An 18,324-nucleotide genomic window follows, 5' to 3' on the forward strand; every position below is an offset into this window, starting at 1 on the left:
TTACATGAATCATGTTCTTTCCTTCCCCTCCTCCCACCCCCCTCCCATAGCCAATGAGCAATTCCACTGGGTTTTACATGTGTTATTTGTTTTTTTTTTTAAACCCTTAACTTCTGTGTATTGGCTCTTTGGTGGAAGAGTGGTAAGGGTGGGCAATGGGGGTCAAGTGACTTGCCCAGGGTCACCCAGCTGAGAAGTGTCTGAGGCCGGATTTGAACCTAGGACCTCCCATCTCTAGGCCTGACTCTCAATCCACTGAGCTGCCCAGCTGCCCCCTTACATGTGTTATTGATCAAGACCTATTTCCCTATTGTTAGTATTTGCTTAGTATAATGTCTTCCACATAATAGGCACTAAATAAATGCTTATCTCCTTTCCCTTCTAGTAGTCATAGTAGTTAGTAGTAGTAGTAGTAGTAGTGGTGGTGGTGGTGGTGGTGGTGGTGGTGGTGGTGGTGGTGGTGGTGGTAGTGGTAGTGGTGGTGGTGGTAGTGGTAGCATTGGTGATGGGGTGGGAATAGTGGGGGTGGTAGTATGAAATATTCCCAATGATTCCATTTGGGTATTGGGTCAGAGTCTTTAAATGTTTTTTTTTTCAACCATTCATAACATTTCTGTTTTAATAAGTTAAAAAGATTCCCTACACATACACCTCAGTAAACACTTGCTATTGCTCTGGCCAAAAATATTCATTGCCTGGTAGCCAACCTTCTGGCAATGAGGCTCCTCTCCTAACTGAACTCAGTAGGTATTGGGAGGACAGACACACAGTTTGTACCTGGACCTGCTCTCAATTCCTTTCCAACTTGGGAGGATCTGCCAAACCAAATGTTCCATTGGCAGAGCCTTCCAGGACCCAGAATCACCTCCATACCATGAGGGATGTATTTTTAAAGCCCTTATCTTCTGTTATAGCTTCAGTACTAGGTATCTGTTCCAAAGCAGAAAAGTGGTAAGGGCTAGACAATGGGAATTAAGTTACTTATCCAGGGTCACACAGCTAGGAAGTGTCTGAATCCAGATTTGAACTGAGGACTTCCTGTCTCCAGCCCTGCCTCTCAATCCACTGAGCTACATAGCTGCCCTCAAAAATAGGTTATTTTAATGGAGGATCAAATAATTTATCCCCCCCAAAAGTTTTCCTTCCGAAAAAATCAAAGGTTCTAAAAGATATATGTTCCCTCTGTTTGTGTCCCTGCATGTATACATGGATGCTCTACAAATTTCTGGGAAAATATGCCCCAGTCCTGTGTAGCAGTGTGGAGGACTTGTTTCATCACTACTTTGCTTACTCTGTTGTTTCATTAAATGCCTTTGATTTGTAGGGGAAAAAAGATAGGTGATTATCTTCGTTTATCCTGACGTGATATCGATGTCACGATATACACACATCTATGTATATACACGTATATATACATAGACATATATATTCTATAGAAGACTTTTACATTTCTTGTCCTCAATGTTTATTTTTTATTTTTTATTTTTTTTTGTCCTCAATGTTTAACAAGTGGTAGCATGGTATTGTAGATGGAAGACCATCTTCAGAGTTTTGGAAGACCTGAGTTCAAGGCCTTCTTCTGAGTCACACTGGTAGTGTGATCGTGACCAAGTCACATTCTCTCTGTCCCCTAAGAAACTCTCTAATACCTATGTTACAGGGAAGTTGCAGGAAAGTTGCCAATCTGTATCACTAGAGAGATTTTTCACACTGAGAATCCTCCATATCCATGAAATTCCAAGTCTTTACCACCCCCGACCCCTCCAAAAAAACACCTAGGGATTTGCCGATTGGTCTTCCTGGCTAAGGTGCTAATCCAATAATTCACTTCTATCTATCTTGATGGTTGAATATTTTCTGAACTGAGTGGTATGTACCTCGGTCACCTAGGTGCCTAATTGACTTCAGGTTTAGAGGCTAAAGCTACGCCCACAAGGTGCCAAATGGGTCAGTCAAGTTAGGGGGTTAAGGGTGAACAAAGAGTGAAAAACACTGGGGTATTATGAGACAAAGCAACTGCTTAATTGTATGAATTTTTCCTCTTTCCAACAGACTATTTGAATATTCAATGCAGTCATATCTGGAAATCACTTAGCACAGTGCCTCGCACATAGTAGGCATTCTATAACTATTAGTTATCAGTAGTATTTCAGTATCATAGACCCGAGGAGTGCTAGAAAGTAAACATAATGGTAGTGAACAATAGCAAATCCATTCATTAGACTCATGCTTACATCTCTATCAGCAACTCTAAACACTTAAGAGAATCAAGTTTTTCTGCCTTCTTTAGAAAAACTAGTGTCCATCAATAAACAATTACTTTGCCATTTCACAGTCCTACTTTGCCAGGTTCGTTTTTCAGATTGGTCAACATTTAATGTAATTACGCTTGTAATTACATCCCAGGGGTTTTATTGACACTCATAAGTCACCAGCTTTCATTGGAATTCTAGGCACCCGTGGGATTCATAAAATTGCAGAGAATTCTTTTGCGGAGCCAATATTATCCTAATCATCTTGTGATAATTGATATCTAGACATCTCTGAAAAATTTGTCCCTGGGTTCTCTAGTTAGAAGAACTGAATATTTTTGCCATTTCAGATTGGAGTCTCGATTAGAAGATACTTTCCCTCCCAGCCCCCTTGCAAGGGTTAGGGTCAGGAACTATGCTAATATGGAATGTTGGCATCCTATTTTGGTCTGGACCTGTGATTTCATTGAAGTAAGTAACTTCTGGTGAGGAATGCTCTTCTAGAGTTGCAGATTGACAGTTCTTCTACAATTTATAGTTTTAGAGAATTCTATACATGTAATTAATTAATAGCAAATATTCTCCCCATAGAGAACTCTGATCTATGAACCCATCAAATGAACGTCATGGTAACAAGGTAGATTTGGGTAGAATTTGAAAATCGATATAATTGCATCTGATTTTAAGCAGTTCTTTTCCACCTGGGTCTGTCAAGAAAGTAATGATCCTTTATTTATAATTCAGGAATTTCAAAGACTGGTAGGTAGTGGAGTTTTTTGACATCTTTAATGGGCCATAGAAAAGTTTTCCAGGAATATAACCCCTCTAAAACTATGGTATTGACTTGAAATTTAACATTCAATAGAAGGACGCCGCCAATGTTTTCAAAGGGAATGCCAACCTTCAGATGTGGGCCTCTGGTAGGTTTTTTCAAGACATTGGGGAAAAAAGACAAAATACCTTTAATTTAAGTAGATAAATCAAATGAAAAATCTAAGTCCTCAACATACAATATGGAAGAAAGGTCAGGCAAATGTTTCAGTGAGGTTAATTGTGTGATCCAAAGTCAAGACTAGGAAAAAGACACGAAAACTCTAAGGAAAATGGATATTAATTTAAGAACATTATTTTAGCACAAAGCTTCCTCTTCAGACCAATACTCTACAGGTACCTAGCAGAAAAGGAAGTCTATAAACTAAGCAATGTCCCCCATCTCCTCCTCTAAACTCCCAACCTCGAGAGGAAATTGGAGTTTTCACATGCCTTGAGATTATTAGAAAGGTGAGCATTGTCCCATCCATGACACCCAATTCTTTTAAAATCCATTGATTAGTGGCTAATGGCAGAAAGGTCAAACTGAGTACAGAAACCCAGCTGCCAAAACAGAAGGAAAGAAAAAGAAAAGTTTGGACCAACTTCTCAAGCAATATGCTCTAGTGGCCATGAAAAGGAAACAACCGATTAACTGGCAACAGAACTTTGACTATATACTAAGTCACGTTTGCTTACTGTACAGGACACAATTTATGGCAATTCGTTCAGCAAAAGCCATTACAATAGTGTTCTTAAACAAGCAGAACAGCTGTTTCTGTAATTGCAAAATGGCTAATTTTTACTAATTTGGGCTATAGGTTCATAGATGGGCACCAGCTGCAGCTCTGCCAGCTGCAGCCAAATGCTAAGTGCCCACCTCTGCACAGGCAGATGGAAGGAGAGACTGGCTCACTCCAGAGCACGAAGCCTCTTTCCTTTTTTCAAGAAATATCCTGAAGGTCATTAACAATGAAGGTTCCCCAAGGTCCCCTTTCACTCAGGGAATGGTGGCTCATCGACACAAGATCTCCAGGAGTCAGCCCCAGGATGGTCACGGAGCAGGCAGCCAGCCGCTGTGCTGTAGGAATGAAAGAGGAGGGTGAAAAGCACTTCCTACCTGGTACAAGTTGCTACTTCCCTTCACAGCCTGGAACCCTAGACGTTGGCTCTTCTGCTTAATTGCTGAGATAACACAAATTTCTCTAGTAAGAAGTGGAGGAGAAAAAGAAGGCAAAAAAGGTTCTATTGGTTGCTGCTTTCTGTTTTCAAAGGTTACTTCAAATGCCTCTCTCTCTCTCTCTCTCTCTCTCTCTCTCTCTCTCTCTCTCTCTCTCTCTCTCTCTCTCTCTCTCTCTCTCTCTCTCTCTCTCTCTCTTTATTTTCTCTCCCTCCCAGAAGAGCAGTTTAGAGGGAGAGTAACGGAGTGTTTATCCTGGCTCAGAGGATGCACGCTTGGGCGATAACTGCTCGCTCCCTGCAGTATAGCAGGCATGATGTGATGTGCATACTAAAGCAGATTGCATTAGGCAAGGCTTAGCCAGCCAGTTTCCTAGTCTCCACCTTCTCCATCACAGAGCAGGAAACGGGAGTACTGTACTGACACGAGACACTAGACGCAGCTCGATGTCTGAAGAACTGCATTCACAGGGAAAGGGGATCGACAATTTATTTATGTCCAAGCTAAAGACGTTTCCTTCCTTCCCTTTCTACCCAGACTGCCGTATGGCAGAAATGCAAGGACTGTCTATTTCTCCCTAAGTGCTTCTCTGATGTAGCAACGATTTTTTTTTTGCCATGAAAATACTCACTCTTGCTTGCTTGGTACATCATGTGAATTGGGTGAAACCAAGCTTTTAAATTTCTTGACACTAACTCTCCTACCAAGTGAAGCCTTGTGAGAACGGGGGCTCCAACACTGGCTTGTGCCTAGACACATACTAGAGAATCGAAATGCAAAACAGACTGGGCAGATTTCTAGGAAAAATAATCAGAAACCAGCTTATTACAAACAAAAACAGAACATCACCATGGGAGTGTTATAAAAAAAAAGCCACCCTATTTGTCCACCACCTAAACTCGGTAGCTTTGTTTTTTAAAAAATAAAAATAAAATAGCTCCTGTTAGAAAACTATCGAATCAAGTAAAAATAAAAGTAACTCACTCTAGTATTTAAAATGCATGCAGCTTGAAGGATGACAAATAGTGAACTCTTCAGAAATATTTTCATAAGGATTACAAGGTGCTCAACCTAACCTTACTTGGTTAAATACATCAGTGTTCACACAAATGTGGAGTTATGAACAGAAAGAACGTCAAATCCCACACTAGGTGCAAGAGATGAAACATATCGAGGTTGTTGGGCTCTTCAATTATAATGACGTTGACTAATTTCAGTGACTCTGGCTAAAAGTTCTTCTTCTCTTCCCCCAACCCTGCCTCTTTCATTATAATCACTCAGCTCAGGTCAGAGTCTAAATGCTTCCTCTTACCCTTGCTCCTGTGACTGATTGATGACTTCAACAGTACTTTGAAGCCTTTGTTGAGAATGAGATGATCACCCTGAGTCTAATTAAATTCATTAACAGAGCTACTCAGAAGAGAGAAAATTATCCCAGAGTCCTCTTTTCAGTTTTGGCATCTCTTCCACCATGATGTCAAAGCCTGGTAAGTGGAACTTCATCCATCACCAGCGATAAAACTCCATTTCATTAACTTGGAGCTTTTAGTGCCCAGATCCCATCCATCTTCCCCCAGACCGGTACGGTGTAGTGTATACGATGTACACATATTAAATAATGAAATTAGATGTACAGCCCTTGGACTTCAAGAACATTGATAGATTTCCAATTCTTTTCATTCTTTTACAATGTATCCATTTATCAACGTTGGAGAGCACTCCATTAGGCAGACACTAACTGGGTAACAGCCCCATTTACATTAGCCACATCCAGTTCCAGTGTTAGCCTCAGCATAGCAACAATAAACTTCAGAGCTTTTTAGAGCCTCCACCCTGTTTTTCCTTTTAAAGTCACCACCCTCTATTCAACCTTAAGAACTAAAAACTTCTCAGAAGGTACAGTTTAGTGTCATGTAATGGGCTTAGTGGAGCTGGGAAAGTATGAGCATGGTCCGATATTATCACTGGGCAGGAAATTCTCAGTTTGATCATAGCAAGTGACTGACAAGAGAGTTCTGAAATTCTAAAATGGCAACATCAGTAAAAAGAAAATAGAAAATACAAAGATTAATAAATATATTGATACATAAAATATTTAAGTTGCTACTGTGTATCAGAAGCTGAGTATACAAGTGAAAAGAAACAGTCCTTGATTTTGGATAGCTTGTATTTTAATGGGAAAGAAAACATAAGTGAGTTGAAGAACTGGGGTATGGGGTAACATGGTAGAGATACCCACTCAGAGACAAGGTGGAAAAGTATTATCGAGTTTCACAGTCACAGGCCAGTTAAAAGTGGGTATAGCTTGAAACAGTATCTCATCCTAGGGAGGGTTCACACTTTTATTTATTTATTCTTTATGTTTCAGGTTTTATTAGTAAGAAAAGATAGCCTTATTTTTGGTAGGAGGCAAAGAAATACAGATTGTTATGTCTACTTTCTCGTCTATAAAAATTCTTTATGAGAATACCTTCCAAACCTATCATGGGCAGCTGTAATGAAAATATAAGAAACAGGTAGTCATTTCTATAGTGAACAACCTCTTCATAGTTACACAAATGATTGAAAGATCAATACAACGCAATACAAATCAGTACAAGATTCCATTGTTGTATTTGTTTGTTCATAAAAAAAAATAAAATAAGAATATTTTTGTTTGGTAGGGCAAGATTTTATTTTAAAGATTTCCCCGCTCCCAGTTCCCCATGTATATGTTATAATAATGCATAATCTCTTGATAAAAATACAGAATAAGTAAATTCATTTGATGACTCCAATTATTAATATAACTGAGGCATATAATGGAATGATACATACTTTAAAAAGATGTTTGTCACTGCGATGGAAGATATCGAGAAAGCAGGTCAAATGAATTATGTATGTCTTAAGGAGTAAATAGGCTTGTCATGTAACAAAAATAAGGAATGATAGTTATACAGCTCACTCATTTCATTGGCATCCAATGATTTCAAAGGATGGTCAAGAAATATACAAGATGACACTCGGGTGAATGAGGGCATCATAGATTTTGTGCTGGACTGAACATTGGGTGTTACCTAGTCCAATTTAATTTTTTAGATAAAGCAATTGAGGCCCCTAAGGTTAACCTTCTCACAAATCACATAGGTAATAAGTAAGCATCAGAAGTAGAATTTAGGGTTCAAAATTCTAAGGCAGGTCACACCATAGATCAGTGATGGTGAACCTTTTAGAGACTGAGTGCTCAAACTGCAAACTTCATATTGCATGTGAGCCCCTTACCTTACCCCAGGACAGAGAAAGGAGGAAGCATTTTCATTGGGCTGCTGGGCAGAGGGGCGGGTCATGGAGATGGGGAAGGGAGCAGACCCCTCTAGCATGCTCTAATACACATGCCACAGGTTCACTGACATGGTCCTAGAGTAACATACTTCTTCCCCATGCCCCAGGGTCTGCTTACTTCCAAGCTCTAAGAACTTTCTACCAGACACGTGGCTACCAGAGTTGCATAGAGGAACCCAGCCTCTCTGGGCCCTCTCATAAATATCATACTTAACTAGTTTTCAGTAAGTGTCTATGCTGCCTTCAAATGTTCACATTGAATGGGGAAAAGGTAGCATCAATGCTAAGTAAAGAACTCCAGAATTTTATTTCCAGATCATAGGTGCATACAGAGTATAGACTAGGCATATGGATACCAGAGAGGAGTATCCCCATTGACACTTGGGTATACACATCTGTGTTCAACATTGACTGATGTCCAATATAAAATGGTGAACTTTTCTGATGAGTTGTGATGGGGAAGACCGAGGCCTGGAGAGGCTCAGTGATTTTTCTCAATTCATATAGCTTCTTGCTAATAAAACTGGGATGAGATATTGACATGCAATTATTATATCATGTTGTCATCTCTCAGACCTATACTGTGACCTCATCAACTCTTGCCTGGTCTACTGCAACAACCTCCCATTTGTTTTCCTGACTTCAATCTCACCCCTTTCCAATTCATTCTCCTCACAGCTGTCAAATAGACATCCCTAAGAAACAAATCTGGTTATGACACTCACCTTCTCAAAAATTTCAATAGTTCCCCATTTCTTCTATAATAAAATACAAATGCCTCATGTGTGGTTGATAGGCATTATTAAGCACCTACTATTTCTTCAGCCTAGCATTTAACTGGCTCCTGACACCCTGCATTATTTCCATCTATGCACTCTCCATTCCATATATTCTGGTCTGATAGCTGTTGTCTATAGATATGTCATTTTATCTACAGGTACATAGAGATCAGAACATATCAAGTCCAAGGTCAAGAAGTAGGCTGGAAGAATGAATGAGCTAAAAAATTCCATCATAAAAAGCTATTTGGGTATCAGGGATGTTCAATATAGAAATCCAGAAAAAATAGGACTCCAAAACACCCACAAACAAAGCCTCTAAGAGAAACACAGCTTGGACAAATTTTCACTTAGGATTCTTAGAAGAGATAAAGCAGGAGGTTTTTTGTTTTCAAAATTTAATATTTTCTTTTGAAATGAAATGAAAGCATTAGAGGAAAAATTGGGAAGTGAAGTGAGAGTTATGGAAGAAAGAAATGGAAAAGGAAATAATTGCCTGGTGAAAGATGTATAAAATCTTGCTCAAGTAACAAACTTCCTAAAAATTAGAATGTACCTGTCGACATGGAATCTAGAGTTCCCAAACTTGTAGCTTAGTGAGGTATGATGAACCCCAAGTTTAGAAATAGTTTGTAGGTTGGAGACACCCAAAGCTTGTGCTTGTTCCCTGTTCCCTGAGAATCCACCCTGAAGGGAATCTCAGGCTGGCAGTTGCAGACTGAATAATGGGCCCCAGGGTAAATGCTAAATACCCTTTTGTCCTAGGTAGTCTTCCCCTTTGTATCAAAGACCCTTCCCTGGAAGAGTACCTGGGCAGGGACCATTCCTTTAGTATCCATTGTATAAGCAGTCCCTTTCCCTTACACCCTAGCCTCTAGCTATGATTCCTTTTCCAAGCTTGATTGTATCCTGTTAGTATAATGTCAATCATCTTCCCCAGCCCCTGGATCTTCCCAAATGGTATATAAGTTCCCCAATTTCCTTTGTTCCTGGGAGTTGTCATCTAGCGCGGTGGCACTCCCAGGGGGATCAGGGAACAGAGTGAAGCAGTGTTCATTTAGACTCTGCACAAGGCGCAGCTCTGCATAAGAGGTCAAGTAGCCCTCATTCCCCTTTCCCTTGATTAAAGAGTGGTTTTATGACTATTTAATAGTTCTGAGTTTTTTCTAAGTTAATATACCAAAGAGAGGGCAGCTGGGTAGCTCAGTGGATTGAGAGCCAGGCCTAGAAACAGGAGGTCCTAGGTTCAAATCTGACCTCAGAAACTTCCCAGCTGTGTGACCCTGGGCAAGTCACTTGACTCCCATTGCCTAAAAAAAGAAAAAGAAGAATGTACCAAAGAGAGGCTAATGACTCCATGAGACAATAAGACATATTAAAAATCAAACATTTGAAAAATAGAAAAAAATTGTTAGATAGCTCAAAGCAAAATCAACTGACCTGGCTCAATGAGATCAATGAGAAAAAAATTTAAGAATCACTAGACTACCTAAAAACCATGACCAGAAAAGAGACCAGAAATCATATTTCAAGAAATCATAAAAGAAAACTTCCTACTTGTCTCAGAATAAGAGGGCAAAGTGGAAATATAAGGAATCCATCAAACATCTCCTAAAAGAAACCCCAAAATGAAAACTTTCAGGAACATAATGGCAAAAATCCAGAGTTTCCAAGTCAAAGAAAAAACCTGCAAGCAGTCAGAAAGAAAGAATTCAAATACCTCCAAGTCACAGTGAGGATCACACATGATTTTACAGCCATCTCTGTGAAGTAGCAGAGAGCTTAGAATACAATATTATGGAAAGCAAAAGATACAGGCTTATAGCCAAAAATAACTTACTGTGTAAAACCAAGCACAATTCTACCAGGGGGAAAAATGGATCTTTAATGAAAGAGAGGACTTCCAAGCAAGTCTGATGAAAAGACTAGAGCTGAGTAGACTTTGAAGTTCAGACACAGAATTCAAGAGAAACATAAAAATGTAAACACAAATGAGCAACCACAGAGGACTAAATAAGTATTAACTACTTCTACTTTAATAAAGGAGAGATGATGCATGAATGTTCTCTGAACGCTAACATTATAAGAAGCCATAGAGAGTCTGATTAGAAGAACAAGGTATAGTTCCATTATGTCTTGTTGATCTTAAAAGAAGAGAGGAAAAGAGAGGGGAAGAGAAATAGGGACAGTACAGAAAAGACTAGAAAATTTTTTTCAGCTAATAGGCATGTGCAAGTAGAAGTCCATACAAATACACATGATAAGAAGTGAGGAGAGGCTGACACTTTGACCTCACTCTGATCTGCATTGGTCAAAGGAAGGAAGAACACACACCAAAAGTTGGTTATATTTCACTCAGTAAAGAAATAGAAGAGGGGACAAGATAGATTAAGGGAAGGATTAATCCAAACAAAACAAACTATAAATAAAAATTACAAAAATATTTAGGGATCTTTTTTAAGTGGTAAAGAATGGGAAACTGAGAAGATACCTATTGCCCGGGGAATGAACGGACAAGTTACGGTGTATCAATGGGATGGAATACTACTATACTATAAGAAAAATGATGAAGGGGATGGTCTCAGAAAAAAAACATTGGAAAATTTGTATGAACTACTGCAACTCAAAGTGAATAGAACCAGGGGAACAATATATACATAGACAAAAATATTATAAAGACACAACAACTTCGAAAGAATTAAGGACTATGATCCAAATACTAACCAACCACTACTCTAGAGGACCAATGTTGAAACATGTTGACCATATGATAGAGAGGTCAAAGACTTGGGATGACATACATATTTTTTTCTTTTCTTTTAGACATGGGTAATGTGGAAATTTGTTTTGTTTGTTTTGTTTATATCAGAGGTTTTGTTTTTTTTTTGCTCTCAATTTGTGGAGAAATTATTTTTTTTAAAGAAAAAAGCATTTATCAAGTGTTTACTTGGTGCCAAGTACTGTAATAAGAGCTGGGGATGCAGACAAAAAAGCGAACCACTTCCTGCTCTCATGGAATTCTTTTTTTTTCATCTTCAAGTTTTATTTATTTTTTAGATTTTTTAAAATTTATTTTTAAATATTTTTCCATGTTTCCATGATTCATTTTCTTTCCCTCCCTCTCCCCCTTCCCAGACTCAACAAGCAATTCCACTGGGTTGTACAAATATTATTATTCATTTTTACTATAGATCGATCTTTTAGAGCCTAAACCTTAAATTGCATACCCATATATACATGTGATAGGTGATGTCATATTTTTTTTTGCATTTCTACTGCCACGGTTCTTTCTCTCATTGTGGATAACACTCTTTCACATAAGGCCTTCAGGAGTATTCTGGCTTGTTGCATTGCTACTAGTAGCAAAGTTCTCATGGGATTCTTAAAGAGGATTCACCACCCATGAGGGGTTCAGCTTTAGGGCAGATGGCAAGGCCCAGGGACAGATACAAGACAAATGGCAATATCATTTATTTAGGGTAATCCTTCATGAGAAAATAAAATCCATTTCTAGTGTTGAAATATTTGACAAGCTCCAAGGGCTTTGGTGGGAAACATTTTCTTCTCTGAGTCTTTAATTGTTGTGACTTCTGAGGATGCAGGGGCTACACCAGTTGCGTGGCTCTGTCTCTTTACTTAGTCGTATCTTTAAAGGGACTCTTGCTCCCTTTGTTTATGGCTACGAGGCTGGGTTAGATGTAGGTCTGGGGTAGGGAGTAGAGTCACTGCCATTCCTAGCTCCCTTGGGCACAGGGTTGTAGGTTGCTCCTCCTGGGGTCTGAGGGAAGATGATAGTTGAAGCAGTTTACTGCCTGGCATATACCATCTCTCGTCTCTCCCTCAGGGCACATTATTGCTTCAGCTAGCTAGACTGACTTGGCTGCCAATCTCAGGTCATTGAAGACACAACCATTAGCTTTATCTCACCTACTTGCTTCCTCAACCTTGATTAAGGCTATTTTTACTTTGTCTCTCAGCACCAACTTAAGCCTTTTTGTAGCCTGGTTATGATCCTCCAGGTTGCATTTGATCTATTTCAGGCTGTTAGAAAACTCTAATCTCAGTAACCAACTATCCCTAAGGGGTCAGATCAACTTTACCTTGTGACCGTACTCTCAGTTTACCCTTTCTTTTAGAAAGCAAATGCCCTGGTTTGGGATTGTACTGTCATAACTCAACATAGGCATGCATGAATAACAACCTAACTCCAACAACAAGGCTGCTCCAACAAGTCATGACTCTCAGATCCAGGTTTTTTCTTCCCAGAAAACTAATATTAACTAACAGTAGAATTTGAGAAATATATTGCTGATAACTTGATGATTTCCTTGCATTCTAATTTGTGATATGATATCAGAGATCTCAACACCTAAAACACTGTACAGTATAAAGAGGACTGAACTTACAATCACAAGACCTCACTTCAAATCCCGACTATCACTTTCTTACGATGACCTTGGGCAAGTCACTTGATCTATGTAGTCATTGGTTTCATCATCTGTAAAATGATTAGACTCCACAGCTCCTAAGGTCCTGTCAAACTCTTTGACCTATGACCCAGGATGTCCCAGAGTAAAAATAGGAATTTTTTAAGTGAAAATGTTCTCTAATATGAATTTTTCAAGTTAGGAAATTTGTTAAAGGAGTGGAGTATCTGGGAGATTTTTAAAAGGTGAATAAATTAATTCGAAAACATCCTTTCAATTAATAATAGCTTTAACAACATCCAGTTTTGCGTCAGACTGTCACCAATAGTCACCGAAAAGGCTAGCAGTGTACAAAATAAAATATAAAAAGGAAACAGCCTGTCGCAGATATTAATACAGCCTGTTATTCTTCCGATTCCGTGACAGACGTGCGTTCTGAGTGAAATAGAAGTAACATTTGACTGCCAAAAAAATCTTTAGAGGCAACTCTGCCAACAGACATTACATATTAACATTGACAATGGCTGATGTTCATTGTGCAAACATTCTCCTTGTGCTCCCAGTCAGAGCCAAGAGGGAGTTTATGGCTTCAATAAAATTGGGTGGCAACCACAGAATCAGGGTTTTATAGACCCATCTACGAAAGCCCTTGGTACTCCTGGAATGGCTCTGGGGAAACATCTGTCAGTCTCAACAAATACAATGGCTGAGACAGAGTAGAGATGACTGGTTACTTATCGGTGAGTCTTAACTAATTCAATAAAGGACACAGACAACTTGGCCATTCCGGCAGAACAAGAAAACAAAATCTTACATATGTGCATCCTTGACCTCCAGTCCACATGTCCATCTCTCCCTTTTTTTACGTGGAAAAGAGAAATATTGATTTATTTAGAATTTGTACCTCTCCACACACTTCCTCTCATAAAGGTCTGAGACAATTTGCAGAGAAACTCATTGTGGACAATTCAATATTAATAAAGAGCAGCTGAAATCAGGTTATTTAGGCGAGCACTGAAGTTGGCTCTGGATTTCCTTGACACCAAAGACACAACAGATAAAGGGCGAGGCTTGGATTCAAGACACATGGACTCAGATCCTACCTCCAACACCTGCTGGCTTTGTGATCACAGGCAAGCTACTTTATTTCTCTGGACCTCAGTTTCTAAGTGTGTGAAATGGAAATAATAACAGTTGTGCCACTAGTCATGGGCGTGACTTTGAGGAAAGCATTTTGCAAACCCCAAAGCACCATGCATATGTACGTTGTTTTTAAAATTATTATTATTTTTCCATTTTTTCTCCATACCTTTGTATGGAGAAATCTATCTGCCATGTCTGAAATGCAGACCTAGAGTGGCCGAATAATTTTTCTCCCTTGTCATTCTAATATTTTAGAATCCTGATCCTCTTTTTGAGTTCATCTCCAGCGCTCTCACCTACGCAAAGTCTTTCATGATACCCCCCAGATACCAGATTCCCCATCTCCATAGATTACTGTCATATTGAAAAATATACACCATATTTACTTACATGTTCTCTTTAAGGACAAGGATTGTTTGTTTTTTGGATTTGCATCGCCAGTGCAGGTACGTAGTGAAGCTTTAATTAATCCTCTTTTGTTGATTTTCTGAAGAAGGAAAAAAAAAGGAGATGTATTAGTCTTTGAGGAGGGGGAAGAAACAACTTAATTTACTTGATTACTAAATATGGCTACAACTAGTAACTGAATTCAGATTTCTCACATTGACCTTACTTTGTACAAGGGACAGTCAGCAGCAGAGTGGTGTGTTGATTTCAGCTCCACTTTGCCAAAGAGAAAGAATTGGATTGGGGAAAGTAAGGATGGAGACTGGACCTGAGATTTACTTGGGATGGGCCATTCTCTTTCTGCTAATGCAGACCAGCATCCCTACAATTTATAGTCTTAGAGAACTGGGGTAAGCACTGCCTAACGATTCATTCATTTATTGAATAATTTTTATTAAGCATCTATCATGTGCCAGGTACTGGGAAGACAGCAGCCAAATCAAGTGGAAAAAAATTGCATTCCCTGAAAGGACGCAACAATCTAAGCTGGATGGCGATCGAGTTAACAATCATACAGACGTACAGTGAACATCGAGTGTACCCCAAAGTCTGACCAATGTTCTTAGGTATGACTAGCCAGCACATTCAAAGAATGAACTCTCCTCTCATCTCACCGATGGAGCCAGAGACGAGCGTCTGCATCAGTGAAATATTCTATTACAGCATTTAATAAAAGACCGATCACCTAGCAGGGCCCTTTACAATATTTCCCTCACAAAATTTAATAGTTCTTATAATTCATATGATGGCTCTTGAAAAGAATGAGTGGCGAATTGTAGCAACCTGCTTCTGCCTACCTTAAGCCTCATTTCTCCCTTTCACTCACACCGCCTCCACAAACCACCCTCGTCCATCCAGCCCCTTTCTAAATTCCTAGAAAATGAAACTCTGCTTTCATTTTCTGTCTTTTAGCTTCCTCTTGGAATTGGCATCCATCCCTGCCATTCTCCAGAAGCTGTATTCTTTTGTATTATTGACCCATTTTTCTTTCAGATGCTTACTGACCTTCTCCCTCCAGGCAGTTTCTTTAAGGAATCCAGGGCCAAGTCCCACCCTCCCAGCATAGAAAGGTACTCCCAAGTTCACCAAGTTTTTTTCTCTCTTCATCTTCATCAATAATCATAACTGTCATCTATATGGTGCCTTTAAAGCTTGCAAATTTCTCTACATATTTGATTGCGACAGAATCTCTCAATAATCCTGGGAGGTGGGTTCTGTATGCCTCCTTATTCTTATTTGACATATGAGGAAACTGAGCCTCAGGGCTTTAGTTACTTGCCTGAGATCACAAAATTAGTAAAGATCAGGGACAAGATTTGAACCAAGTCTAACACTCTATATACTAAACCACATTCTATACTTATACTGTATATGTTCATCAATGCAATGTAACAGGATTTGATAAATATCTAGTAGGGTACTTTGTTTTTTAAAATTTACTATATATACATATATGGCAGAGTATTTTTCCTATAGGGACACTATAAAAAGTGACCACCAAATATAACAATTAATCAATAAGCATTTATTAAACACCTACAGCGGGCAGCTAGGTACATCAGTGGCTAAAGTGCCACACCTGGAGTCAGGAAGACCTGAGTCCAAATCAAGCCTCAGAGACTTGCTAGCTCTGTGATCCTGGCAAGTTCCTTAACCTTAATTTGCCTCATTTTCCTCATCTGTAAAATGAGCTGGAGAAAGAAAAGGCAAACCACTCCAGTATATTTCCAAGAAAACCCCAAATGGGGTGACAAAGAGTCTGACATGGCTGAAATGACTGAACAATAGCAAGCATCTACTATGTGCCAGGCACTGGGAAATACACATAAAAAGAATGAACCAGTCTGAAATCTCATAGGATAATATATTTTGAGCTAGAAACAACCTTAAGTGATTCTGTCCAACCTTTTCACTTGACAGATGAGGAAACCAAGGCCCAGAAAGGTTGAAGATCTTATACAGAGTCACCTACATAATAAGTATCAGAATCAGGATTTGAACTCAATTCTAACTCTGGAGTCAGTACTCTTTCTGCTGAACCACGCTGCCTCCCTCAATCATAGGATCATAGCTTAAGAGTTTAAAGAGACCTTATATGCCACTGAGTCCAGTTCCCTCATTTTATAGATGGAAACTAGGGCAGATGGAAGTTAAGAGACTCATTCAGCAATCTCTTTCAAGGTATATGCATTGTATTGGAGGAGACAACAAATATATTGAGAAGTACATGTGAAATAAAAATAAAAATAAAAAAATCAAGATAATCAAGACAAATAAACATGAGGCTAATTGTTGGTTTTCTATCATTTGTGGATTAGTCCTGATGATCCTCATGGCTTTATTTTCAGCAGATGTTTACTAAAAGGAAGCTGCGGAGGCTCTTGATCTGGGCAGTGATGTGTTTTCTCTCTCTCTCTCTCTCTCTCTCTCTCTCTCTCTCTCTCTCTCTCTCTATTTAGTGCCTCAGAACTATTCTGCAATGGGGGTAACTATAAGCATATGCCAGAAATGTCCATTTTATTAACTGAAAATGAATGGCCTAAGGAAAAAAATGGGATGTCCATGAATAGGAAGCAGCTTCCTTTGAATGTGCTTTTTTTCCTCCCTGAAAGGATAAGTGAACTTATTCTTCAGGTGGAAAGAATGCTAACTGGAGTTCTCTACTCAGCAGAGCCTGGTATCAAATTCAATTATTGCCAACTTTGGGAGAATTCTCATAACCTATTCTTATTAATTTCATTTTGTGATTGCCCTCCTGAACCCAATCCGGGGCATGAATAGCATGTGAATAGATCTTGAAAGGGGATTTGAACCATAAAATATTAGAATTAAGTAGTACCTTGAGATCCTCTTGTCCAATTCTCTCATTTTACCAATAAGGACACTGAGGCCCAGATAAGAGAAAGAACACAGCAGTACACATTTAGAGCTATATGGGACTTCAGAAATCATCTAGTCTCAAACCCTCAATTCATAAATGAAGGGAGAGAGGCTTAAAGATATCAAGTGACTTGTACATGGTCACAAAGGTGCTAAGTAAAAGAACTGGAGCTCTGGGACTGTGATTTTTAATCTAGGACTCTGTTCCAGTTCACAATTCTGCTAATCTCACAAGGGAATGATCTCGTCAGGCAGATGATGTGACCAGAATCCAGGTTTCTTGGCTCTCTGTCTGGCCCAATCCCATTATGTCCCAATAATGAATTTGTAGAATTAAAGCTCTTTCTATTTTGAGAATTTTATGATATCCTTTGAGATAACTGGAGTTAACTCTGGGATATCATCAAACCAGGACTGGACATCATTGGATTCAGTTGAACAGAGAAATGTTGCTAGTAAAATCGATAGCATTAGAGTTCATCTGATGAACCCAGTGTGTTCATAGTTCCTAAGAACTGATTGTTTCTACAAGATGGGAAAGGGAATTCTTTATTCTCTTTGTTTATTTTGAGTTAATCAATCTAAGAAGCCCCTACTTAACACTTTGTTATCAAGTAAGAGAATTCACCAGTTACTTACTTGGAGAGCTCCACCCAATTTAACCCAATCAATCAGAAACTTGTGAATCCTTTGATAAGAGTTGACACCTTCAGAGGATGAGAGGTGGATCCCACAGACACTGCCCCCATGGGCAGTGCTAGGCAATTTGGAAGCTGTGATTGGCCCCTGTGAAGAGGGGAAGGGACAGGAAAGGACTATAAAAAGTCCTGAACTTCTTTGGCTTGGGGCTCCGGGTTGAATCTTCAGCTTGGACCTTCGGCTTGGACCTTCAGCTGGTGATCTGCCTCTTGGAAGTGACTTTGGACTTGGATCTTGGCTTTGAGTTGGGACCTTGGCTCTTGGACTGTTTCTTGGGTGAGTGAGTAGCTGGTCTTCCTTTCCTGGCTTCTGGAGAGATTAGTTCTGGAGAGGTCTTCACCTCTTGGAGGAGACTGCATGGGTGGAACACTGGGTTGAGGGTTAAC

The sequence above is a fragment of the Gracilinanus agilis genome, chromosome X (assembly GCF_016433145.1).
Source record: "Gracilinanus agilis isolate LMUSP501 chromosome X, AgileGrace, whole genome shotgun sequence".
NCBI classification, from domain to species: domain Eukaryota; kingdom Metazoa; phylum Chordata; class Mammalia; order Didelphimorphia; family Didelphidae; genus Gracilinanus; species Gracilinanus agilis.